The sequence below is a fragment of the Arachis hypogaea genome, chromosome 19, assembly GCF_003086295.3.
Source record: "Arachis hypogaea cultivar Tifrunner chromosome 19, arahy.Tifrunner.gnm2.J5K5, whole genome shotgun sequence".
Classification (NCBI taxonomy): domain Eukaryota; kingdom Viridiplantae; phylum Streptophyta; class Magnoliopsida; order Fabales; family Fabaceae; genus Arachis; species Arachis hypogaea.
In genome coordinates this window covers 112,136,607-112,146,731 of record NC_092054.1, presented here as the reverse complement: position 1 = coordinate 112,146,731, position 10,125 = coordinate 112,136,607, and the positions used below count along the sequence as shown (strand labels likewise).

At 39.8% G+C, this 10,125-nt stretch overlaps 1 non-coding gene across 1 annotated transcript; it reads right to left on the bottom strand.

Annotated features, from left to right (window-relative positions):
• Positions 1–3,334: 3,334 nt before the first annotated feature.
• On the bottom strand, positions 3,335–3,438 carry LOC112781986 (small nucleolar RNA R71). The gene has a single exon (XR_003192731.1). It is a non-coding gene; the product is annotated as a small nucleolar RNA R71 (small nucleolar RNA).
• Positions 3,439–10,125: the final 6,687 nt, after the last annotated feature.

The window sequence follows — 10,125 nt, the reverse complement described above, 5'->3', positions numbered from 1 at the left end:
CTATTCACAGTGAATCTCCTATCAGACTTTTTATCCATGATTTTAATATAACCATATGGAGAAACCTTGGTTACTTGAAACGGCCCTGACCACCGGGATTTCAACTTTCTAAGGAATAATTTGAGCCTTGAGTTGAATAGAGGGACTTTCTGACATAGCTCAAATACTTTTGTGGCTATCTTTTTGTCATGCCACGCCTTTGCCTTTTCTTTGTAGAGCTTAGCATTTTCATAAGCTGTGTTCCGAAACTTATCAAACTCATTGAGTTGGAGGAGCCTTTTCTCATCAGCAGCCGTGACATCAAAGTTCAGAAACTTTTCTACCCAGTTTTGCCCAAAAGTTTGTCAAAAAGTTTGAGGCAAACTTTTGCTCAAGCTTTTTCACTTATTCCAAAAGTTTGAGCTAAAGTTTGAGGCAAACTTTTGCTCAAACTTTTTGTCCTCTCTTCCTCCTAGCCATTCCTTCTTGCTTCAACCTTTCTCCAAGCTTTCTTCACCTATCATTAATAAACCAAACACATCAAAGCTATGCTCAAAATCATGAGATATTCATTCTTTCATACTATGTGACAATTATAGCATAAAACCTCATGAAATTGCATTAATTCATCTATGGTTGATTAAATCAAAGGAAGCATGAAAATCTACCCAATTGGCTTGCTTATGGCTCAAGAAAGTGCATAATTCAATTGAAAACAAAAGAAAAAGGCTAGTGAAACTAGGCTAAGATGACTTGTCATCAGTAGGCTTTATGCTCCAACTCTATATGCAAGTAATAGGTCTTGCCAAAGACCAATTGGTATGGGGACATGCCGATAGGAATCTTGAAAGCTGTCTGGTAAGCCCAGAGTGTATCATCAATCTTCCTAGCCCAGTTCTTCCTTGAAGCATTGACGGTCTTTTTTAGAATTCGTTTGAGTTCTCGGTTTGAGACCTCCACCTGTCCACTTGTCTGAGGGTGATAGGGGGTGGCCACCTTGTGTCAGACTCCATATTTCTGAAGAAGGGAATCCAATTTTTTATTGCAGAAGTGGCTTCTTGATGCGACCCGTGGACTATGTTGGTATAGAATTTCTCAATAAAATCCCGTTGCAAGTATAGCTCTTTGATAAACCACTATTTTATGGTTTATCTTGTGTTTAATTGAGTGGTTTCACCAAGTCTTCACCCACTTATTCATACTAATTGCATGATTTTATATTTTCCTTCCTAGTATTGTTTTATGGTTGAAAACTTGCTTCCTAAAGATCTTTAATTTATATATTTTAATTCTCCTTTATACCATTCGATGGCGTGATCCGTGTGTTAAGTATTTCAGGCTTTATAGGGCAGGAATGACTTAGAGAATGGAGAGGAAGCTTGCAAAAATGGAAGGAACACAAGAAACTAAGGAGATGACCAGCGAACACTGACGCACGCGCATGGCTCACGTGAACGCGTGGAATGGAGAAAATCGCAACGACACAAACGCGTGCCTGATGCGAACGCGTGGATAGGAGTCTGCACGAATGACGCGAATGCGTGAACAACACGCTCGGGTGACAAGGAAAATCGCTGAATGACGCGAACGCGTGGACGACGCGTACGCGTGACCTGCGCGATCTGCATAATTAACAGAAAATGCTGGGGGCGATTTCGAGCCGTGTTTTAACCTAGTTTTTGGCCCAGAAACACAGAATAAAGCTAGGGAACATACAGAGACTCAACAAGCATCAACACACATTAAGATACATTCTTATTAGGATAGTTTTTAGGTTTTCTTTGCATTCATAGTTAATTAGTTTTATGCTTTTGGATATTGAAGAAGTCATTACCTCCGTTGAAAATATTATTCTAGTTTGTTTACTTTGTCCCTTACTCTTCCATATCCTTGTGTACTTTATTTAAGAGCTACAATTGGAGTATTTTCATGAATTATTAGTGCAGAGAATGACTTTTCCTTTTAATTAATTTTAAATCCTTATTTTATTTAAATTCATCATGTCTTCTTATATTTTTATGAGTGTTATATTCATGTCAATGGAGTAGATTCCATACTTGACATGGGGATGATTAAAATGAGACACTTGAGTTGGAAGGCTTACGTGTTGGTTAATCTGTATGTTGTTGGCTAGTTCTGTATTTACTAACGCTAGACCTTCCTAAGGGAGAGGACTAGGATTTGCGAATAAGGGTTAGCTTAATCACTTGACTTTCCTTTATTTAATAAGGGTTAACTAAGTAAAAACAACCACCTCTTTAATATTGCACCTAAGAGATCCCAACAAGGATGGAACTTTCAATTAATCATTCCCCCAGTCAAGGCTTTTTATTTAGAATATCAATAATTATTCTTAGTTTATTTTCATTGCTTTAATTTACAACTGTTTAACTGTTCATTATTCAACTCTCAAAACTCTCGGAAAATTCCTAATTAATAAAATAGCATACTTTCTCGCAACTCGTTGGGAGATGACCTGGGATTCATACTCCCATTATTTTTATTCTTGATTAATTGTTGTGACACCTTTTTAAATTGGTGAGGCGAATTTTAGCTGGTTAAGCGCTATAATTGCAACGCTGCTCTCTTATTTAAAAATCTCTTAATTGGCCTAACTTCTGCCACGAACCGATTTTTGGCGCCATTGCCAGGGAGTTGCAATTGTGTGCTAAATTATTAATTAGTGTACATATTTTTATTTTATTTGCATATTTTATATTTTTTTATTTTTATTTTACCATGAGCTATATGTTTCTTTCATTGAATGACGTGTTCATTGCCTGATCCGAGCTTAGCCGTGTTTGATCCTGAAATTGAAAGAACTATTTCACGTATTAGGCGAGCTCGACGTCGGTTAGCCTCTGAGGGTGGTGAAGTGATTGTTATCGATTCACCAGTGTCATCTGAGGGCGAATCTGAACCGCCATCTGAAAGCGAAACAAGCTCATTTACTACTGATTCAGTTGATTCATGTGCAGATAGAATGGCAGAACCTAGGAGGATTACTCTCCAGGAAGCTGGAGCCCCAGATTTTACAATGCAGCCGTATCAAGTGCATCATCCAACTCTGGCTACAGATTTTGAACTAAAGACTGCACTAATCAACTTAATGCCCAAGTTTCATGGCTTACCTGCTCAGGAGCCCATTAAGCACCTCAGAGATTTTCAGACAGCCTGTTCTACTGTTAGGCGTCAGGGTACGAATGAAACTTCTTTTTTATTAACAGCCTTCCCGTTTTCTCTTGAGGGAAAGGCAAGGGAGTGGTACTACTCCCAACCTGAAGCGACTGTTACCAACTGGGATACACTCAGGAGAGAATTTTTGGAGAAATACTTTCCAGCTGAAGTTACAGATAGATTGAGAAAAGAGATCTCATGTATTGTTCAAGGAGAATCAGAAACTCTCTATGAGTACTGGGAGCGTTTTAAGAATCTTCTAGACGCATGCCTCCATCACATGATTGATAAGCTAGTGTTAATCAGCTATTTCACTCAAGACATGAAGCCTCGGGATAAAACTACACTAGATGGTGCTAGTAATGGTTCTCTAAAGAAGTACAAGACCGCAGATGAAGCATGGCAACTGATCAGTGACTTAGCTGAGTCTACTAGGAACCACAGGCACAGGAGCACCCATTCAAAAGCTGTTGCAGAAATTTCCTCTAGCACTGGGACTACTGCTCTTACACAGAGTATATGTGAGATGACCAACCTACTGAAGCAATTACAGTTGAATCAACAACAACAAGCTCAGCCTTCCCTACCGCAGCAAAGCCAACAGTTAGTACCCCAAAGAGTATGCGGAATCTGTGTTGACTATAGTCATTATACTGATGAATGCCCGCAGCTCCAACAAGAAGATAACACTGTGTCAGCTACTCATAACTTCTATGACCGCCCAAATCAAGGATACAATCAACAAGGCGGCAACTACAACCAAGGTGTGAACTATAACCAAGGATGGCAGGACAACTCCAACCAAGGTTGGAGGAAAATTTCCAACCATGGCTGGAGGGACAACTATAACAAAGGAGGCAGAGACAACAATAGAAACCAGAGGTGGAATAACAACAACAGATAGCAGAATCAGAACCAACCTTATAGAGCTCCTCACTTAAGACAATCACAAGGACCCCAGTAAAACCAACAACAAGTACCAAAAATCACTTATCCCACTTCCTCATCAAACGATGAGATGCTTCGTTCTCTTGCACAAGGACAACAAGACATACAGACTACACTGAAATCTACTCTAAATGGTCTGAATGCCACTTTACAAGCTCTCGCCGCCCGGATAGATTCGTTACCTACTTCCACAAACCAACCTTTAAACTCCAGTGGAATTTCTTCTCAACCCTTACCTAACCCCAAGGGTGGCATCAATGCTATCACTTTGAGGTCCGGAACCACACTGCTAGAGAGGAACCATGAGGAGGCAAGCCGAATAGAACACGCCTCAGCTGAGGATGTGATAGAAGTAGAAGATGCTGAAGAGGAAGTACAAGACAAGGTTGAGGAAGAAGTAGCTCAACAAAGGAATAACGCACCAAAGGATACTGAAGAAACAAGTGGCGCCATTCCTATCCCATTTCTACACCTTGCAAGGAAGTCCATAAAGCAGATGGAACTTGATCCCAAAATGGTAAAAATTTTCAAAAAGGTTGAGGTAACTGTTCCCCCTTTTGATGTTATTCAGCAAGTACCTAAATATGCCAAATTTCTGAAAGATTTATGCATTCATAAAGATAAAATTAATGAGTTAGAAACTATTCCTTTAGGTAGTTCTATCTCTGCTTTAATGGGAAGTATACCTGAAAAATGTAGTGATCCAGGTCCATGCATGGTTAACTGTACCATTGGAGGTGTAATATTTTCTGATTGCATGTGTGACTTAGGAGCGTGTGTTAGTATAATGCCATTGTCTATATATGATACTCTAAGGCTCTCTCCCTTAAAAAGGTCGGCAGCTCGTTTTGTATTAGCAGATAAAAGCATTATTACAGTAGTTGGAATTGCTGAAGATGTATTAGTGAGCATTAAGGGGCTCACATTTTTCATTGACTTCTATATCCTGGAAATGCCCCCTAATGACTCAGGAAAACCATCATCAATCCTGCTTGGAAGACCATTCCTGAAGACTTCAAAGTTCAAGCTGGATGCATTCTCAGGAACTTACTCCTTTGAGATAGATGGCAGAACAGTAAAGTTCAGTTTAAATGAAGCTATGAAGCACCCCCGGAAGATCATTCTATCATCCAGTGCGACATCATTCATAAAACTATATCTGAGGTTTACCAAGAAGAGTTAGAAGAGAAGCACATGGAGCAAGGTCCAAGTGTGGGGACACCTTTTGAACATAATGAAGACACATTACCATTACCACTAGCCCCGGATAATCCAGAACCTAGCCATGAGCAGAAATTAGAATTAAACCCCCTTCCTCCACACCTCAAGTATGCTTACCTTGAGGATAATCAGAAGTTTCCAGTCTTCATTGCAAGGGAACTCACTTCTTAACAAGAAGAGCAACTACTTAGTATGCTGAGAAAACATAAGAGAGCAATTGGGTGGAGCTTGGCAGATATAGTAGGCATCAGTCCTCAAGTTTGTGAGCACAGAATATATTTAGAAGAGGAATCAAAACCCATCCGTCAACCCCAAAGAAGATTGAATCCAATCATCTTAGAAGTTGTCAAGAAAGAAGTAACCAGGCTACTTGAAGCAGATATCATTTACCCCATCTCAGAAAGTAAATGGGTCAGTCCAGTACAAGTAGTGCCCAAGAAGTCTGGAGTCACAACAATAAAGAATGAGCATGGAGAGCTCCTGACAACTAGAGTGCAGAATTCATGGAGGGTTTGCATTGACTATAGGCGTCTCAACCAAGCTACTCGCAAGGATCATTATCCCTTGCCATTTATTGATCAGATGCTCGATCGCCTGTCAGGTAAATCCCATTATTGCTTTTTGGATGGTTATACAGGATATTTTCAAATTCATATAGCTCCTGAAGATCAGGAGAAGACCACTTTTACATGTCCTTTTGGAACGTATGCATATAAAAGGATGCCTTTTGGCTTATGTAATGCACCTGCTACTTTTCAAAGATGCATGATGAGTATCTTTTCAGATCTTATTGAGAACTGTATGGAAGTGTGTATGGATGATTTTAGCATATATGATGATTCATTTGACCTTTGTTTGGATAGTTTAGCTGGAGTCTTAGATAGGCGTGTTAGTTCAAACCTTGTATTGAATTTTGAAAAATGTCATTTTATGGTAAAACAAGGGATTATTCTAGGACATGTTGTCTCTAAAACTGGTATTTCAGTAGATCCAGCAAAGGTGGATGTTATTTCTAGTTTATCTTACCCCTCCTCTGTGAGGGAAGTCCGTTTGTTCCTTGGCCATGCAGGTTTTTACAGGAGATTCATTAAGGACTTCAGTAAGGTAGCATTACCTTTATCCAGACTGCTGCATAAAGATATCGAATTCGAATTCAGTGAAGATTGCATGAAAGCGTTTGATAAGCTAAAGATCGCCTTGACTCAAGCTCCGATTGTGAGAGGACCAGACTGGAGCCAGCAATTTGAAATTATGTGTGATGCTTCCAACCATGCAGTAGGAGCAGCATTGGCCCAACGCGAAGGTAAGGATCCTTTCGTAATCGCTTATGCATCTAAAACATTAGATGCTGCTCAATCTAATTATACTACTACTGAAAAAGAGCTTCTTGCTATTGTTTTTGCTCTGGATAAATTCTGAGCCTATTTACTTGGTACTAAGGTAGTAGTATACTCAGACCATGCAGCCCTAAAATATTTATTAGCTAAAAAAAAGTCCAAACCAAGGTTGATACGTTGGATATTGCTGCTGCAAGAATTTGATTTAGAAATTAAGGACATGAGTGGTAACTAGAATTTAGTGGCAGACCACTTGAGTCGCCTTGAGCACATTAAGGATGACTCCACTTTTATCAATGATACTTTTCCCTTTGATAGCCTGCAAGCAGTATCTTAAGTAGTTCCTTGGTATGCACCTGTAGCTAATTATCTAGTTAGCCATACATTCCCTCCAAATTTTAATAAACATCAAAGGGACAAGCTGAAAAGCGAGTCTAAATATTTTATTTGGGATGATCCATATTTGTGGAGATGTGGTGCTGACTAGGTAATTAGAAGATGTGTACCGTAATCAGAATTCCAGTCCATTTTAGAGGCATGCCACTCATCTGAGAGTGGAGGACATTTAGGCCCTCGAAGAACAGCTAGAAAAATCTTAGACTGTGGATTCTGGTGGCCTACTCTTTTTAAAGATGCTGCCGAATTTTGTAAATCTTGTTCCCCATGCCAAAGATTTGGTAATATATCCAAGAGGGATGAGATGTCTCAATAGATTATGCTTTTCTGTGAAATTTTTTATGTTTGGGGCATTGACTTCATGGGTCCATTTCCAAATTCTAATGGTTACCTTTATATACTGTTAGCTGTAGATTACGTTTCTAAATGGGTGGAAGCAATTCCTACCCGTACTGATGACGCTAACACTGTTGTTTCCTTTGTTAGAAACCATATTATCTATCACTTTGGATCACCATGAGCAATCGTGAGCGATCAAGGCACTCAATTTTGTAACAGGAGACTAACAGGATTACTGAAGAAGCATGGGATAGTTCATAAAGTAGCAACAGCTTATCACCCCCAAACCAATGGACAAGCAGAAGTGTCTAACAGAGAAATTAAATGCATTCTGGAGAAGATAGTAAAGCCTCATAGGAAAGACTGGAGTGCCAGGCTACAAGATGCACTCTGGACATATAGAACAACATACAAAACACCTATCGGGATGAGCCCCTTCCGCTTAATATACGGAAAGGATTGCCACCTTCTAGTAGAGGTGGAACACAAGGCCTTCTGGGATGTAAGGGAATGCAATATGGATTATGAAGAATCTGGTGCTGAAAGAGCAACTAGCAGAATTAGAGAATCTTCGACTAGAAGCATATGACAATTCCAGGCAATACAAAGAGAAGATGAAGGCTGTCCATGACAAGCACATTAAAAGGAGAGCATTTAGACCAGGGGAGTTAGTTCTTCTTTATAACTCCAGACTGAGGCTTATGCCAGGCAAACTAAGGTCAAGATGGGAAGGTCCCTATAGAGTAGAAAAGGCAGAGCCATACGGAGTTTTTCACCTGCGTCATCCTTCTAACCCCAAATTCTAAAAGGTCAATGGACATCGCTTGAAGCTTTATCATGGAGAGAAGATGAAGGATCACAAAGAGCTAGAGGTTTTCCTTTTGGAAGACCCACCAACAGAAGCAGAATGAGTCTAAAGACGTCCAACTTAAGGACGTAAAAGTAAAGTGCTAGGTGGGAGACAACCCACCATGGTATGATCATTCAGTTTAAGTCTTAGTTTTATTTTACTTTATTCTATTTTTATTTTTGTTAATGACTCTTCTTATAACCTCTACATATAACTGCATATAGCCTGTATTTGCATATGCATTCTGCATAAAAAAAAAAGAGAGAGGCACGCGACGCGCCAGCGTCGCTGACGCGTCCGCGTCATAGTGCATTAAAAACTAAAAAGGAGAGAAGCAGAGAGTCACGCGAAAGCGCGACTAGAGGCGTGCCTTAGGCACAAATATGCCCACGTGACCGCGTCGTTGACGCGTCCGCGTCATTTGAAAAATAGCCTACCACGCGTCCGCGTCACCCACGCGACCGCGTGACCCTGCAAAAATGACGTAAATGGGTGTATGGCAGAGAGTTATGGTGGAGTTGGGCTGGAAGCACTAGCCCTACCATGCGACCGCGTGACCCACGCGGCCGCGTCATTTTACAAATTGAGGCCATTCACGCGATCGCGTTACCCACGCGAACGCGTCACCCAGAGTTTTGGCAAATTACATTTCAAACAGAGAGTTGCGCGAACGCGAGGCTGCACTCGCGCCAATAGCACAAATCAAGCCACGCGATCGCGTGACCCACACGTCCACGTCACATGCGACGCATAGCTTATCCAGACCAGCGCCAACTATCTTATCTTTTCTTTCCAATATCTAAAACTTTTCTTTCCCTTATTCTTTCTTTCTTCTCTCTTCTTCCTTCCTTATTCTTTCTCACTTTTCACTTTCTCATCCCTTATTTTTCACATCCATTATCAAGGTTCTTTTCTTTCTTTCTTCCATCTTTACTTTTTATTATTTTTATTAATGTTTTCTTTTCCTCTTTCTTTTTACTTTCATTATCTATGTCCTTTCTTTTCTTTTCTTTTCCTTACTTTAATTGGTGTTAAAAATTTAATTGGGTGATTATTTACTTCTATAATTTGCTTGTGAGTTATTGTGGAATTGTTTGACAATTAATATTACTTCTTAAAAGGATTGCTTGCATGTTCAATTTAATACCTTCCATAACATCTTTATCATGCATGCTATGTGTTTGTGAAAAAGCCTGTATGGCATTGCACATTATTTCAAATTATTCTATTCTACTACTCTAATGCCTGTTTTTCACAAAACTCCTTTTATATTTTATTAATTAAATATAATTGTCAATACAAATAGGTTGTTAGTTTGAAAGGGTTGGTAATCTAACTTGGACATTGAATGCTTGATCTATGCTACTCATGCCTTTGCCGGCATGCCAATAAACATCTTGCATTCATTTGGCCTTACATGCACTTGCTATATTTCTATTGATAAACTTTTCACATGGATTCGCGACCATGTGTTAATGACATCCTTCTTTACCGTGCATTGAATATCACTTGTACCCTTCTCTTCCTTGCTCTAACCCTTAAGCTTTTAAAGTTACTTACTTTTTCCCTTTTTAGGATGGCCACCAGGAAAGGTAAAGAGAAAGCAAATCCCAAACCACTAGCAAGGAAAGGAACTAAAAGAACATTAGTGGCAGAGCCATCTTCAACAGTAGTAAAGCCCTCAGCAAAACGAACCAAGAGGATCATCAAGGTCGATGAAAAAGAAAAAAGCTTTCTCAGCAAAGGACACTGCACAGTTTCCTAGCCACTACTGTGAGCAGATGTTACTTATCCTGGTTGAGAGGAATTAAAATAACGAACACCTTCTCATCCTTCCGACCAACATTATTGAATTTGTTGAGCCCCGCATTGAGCGAA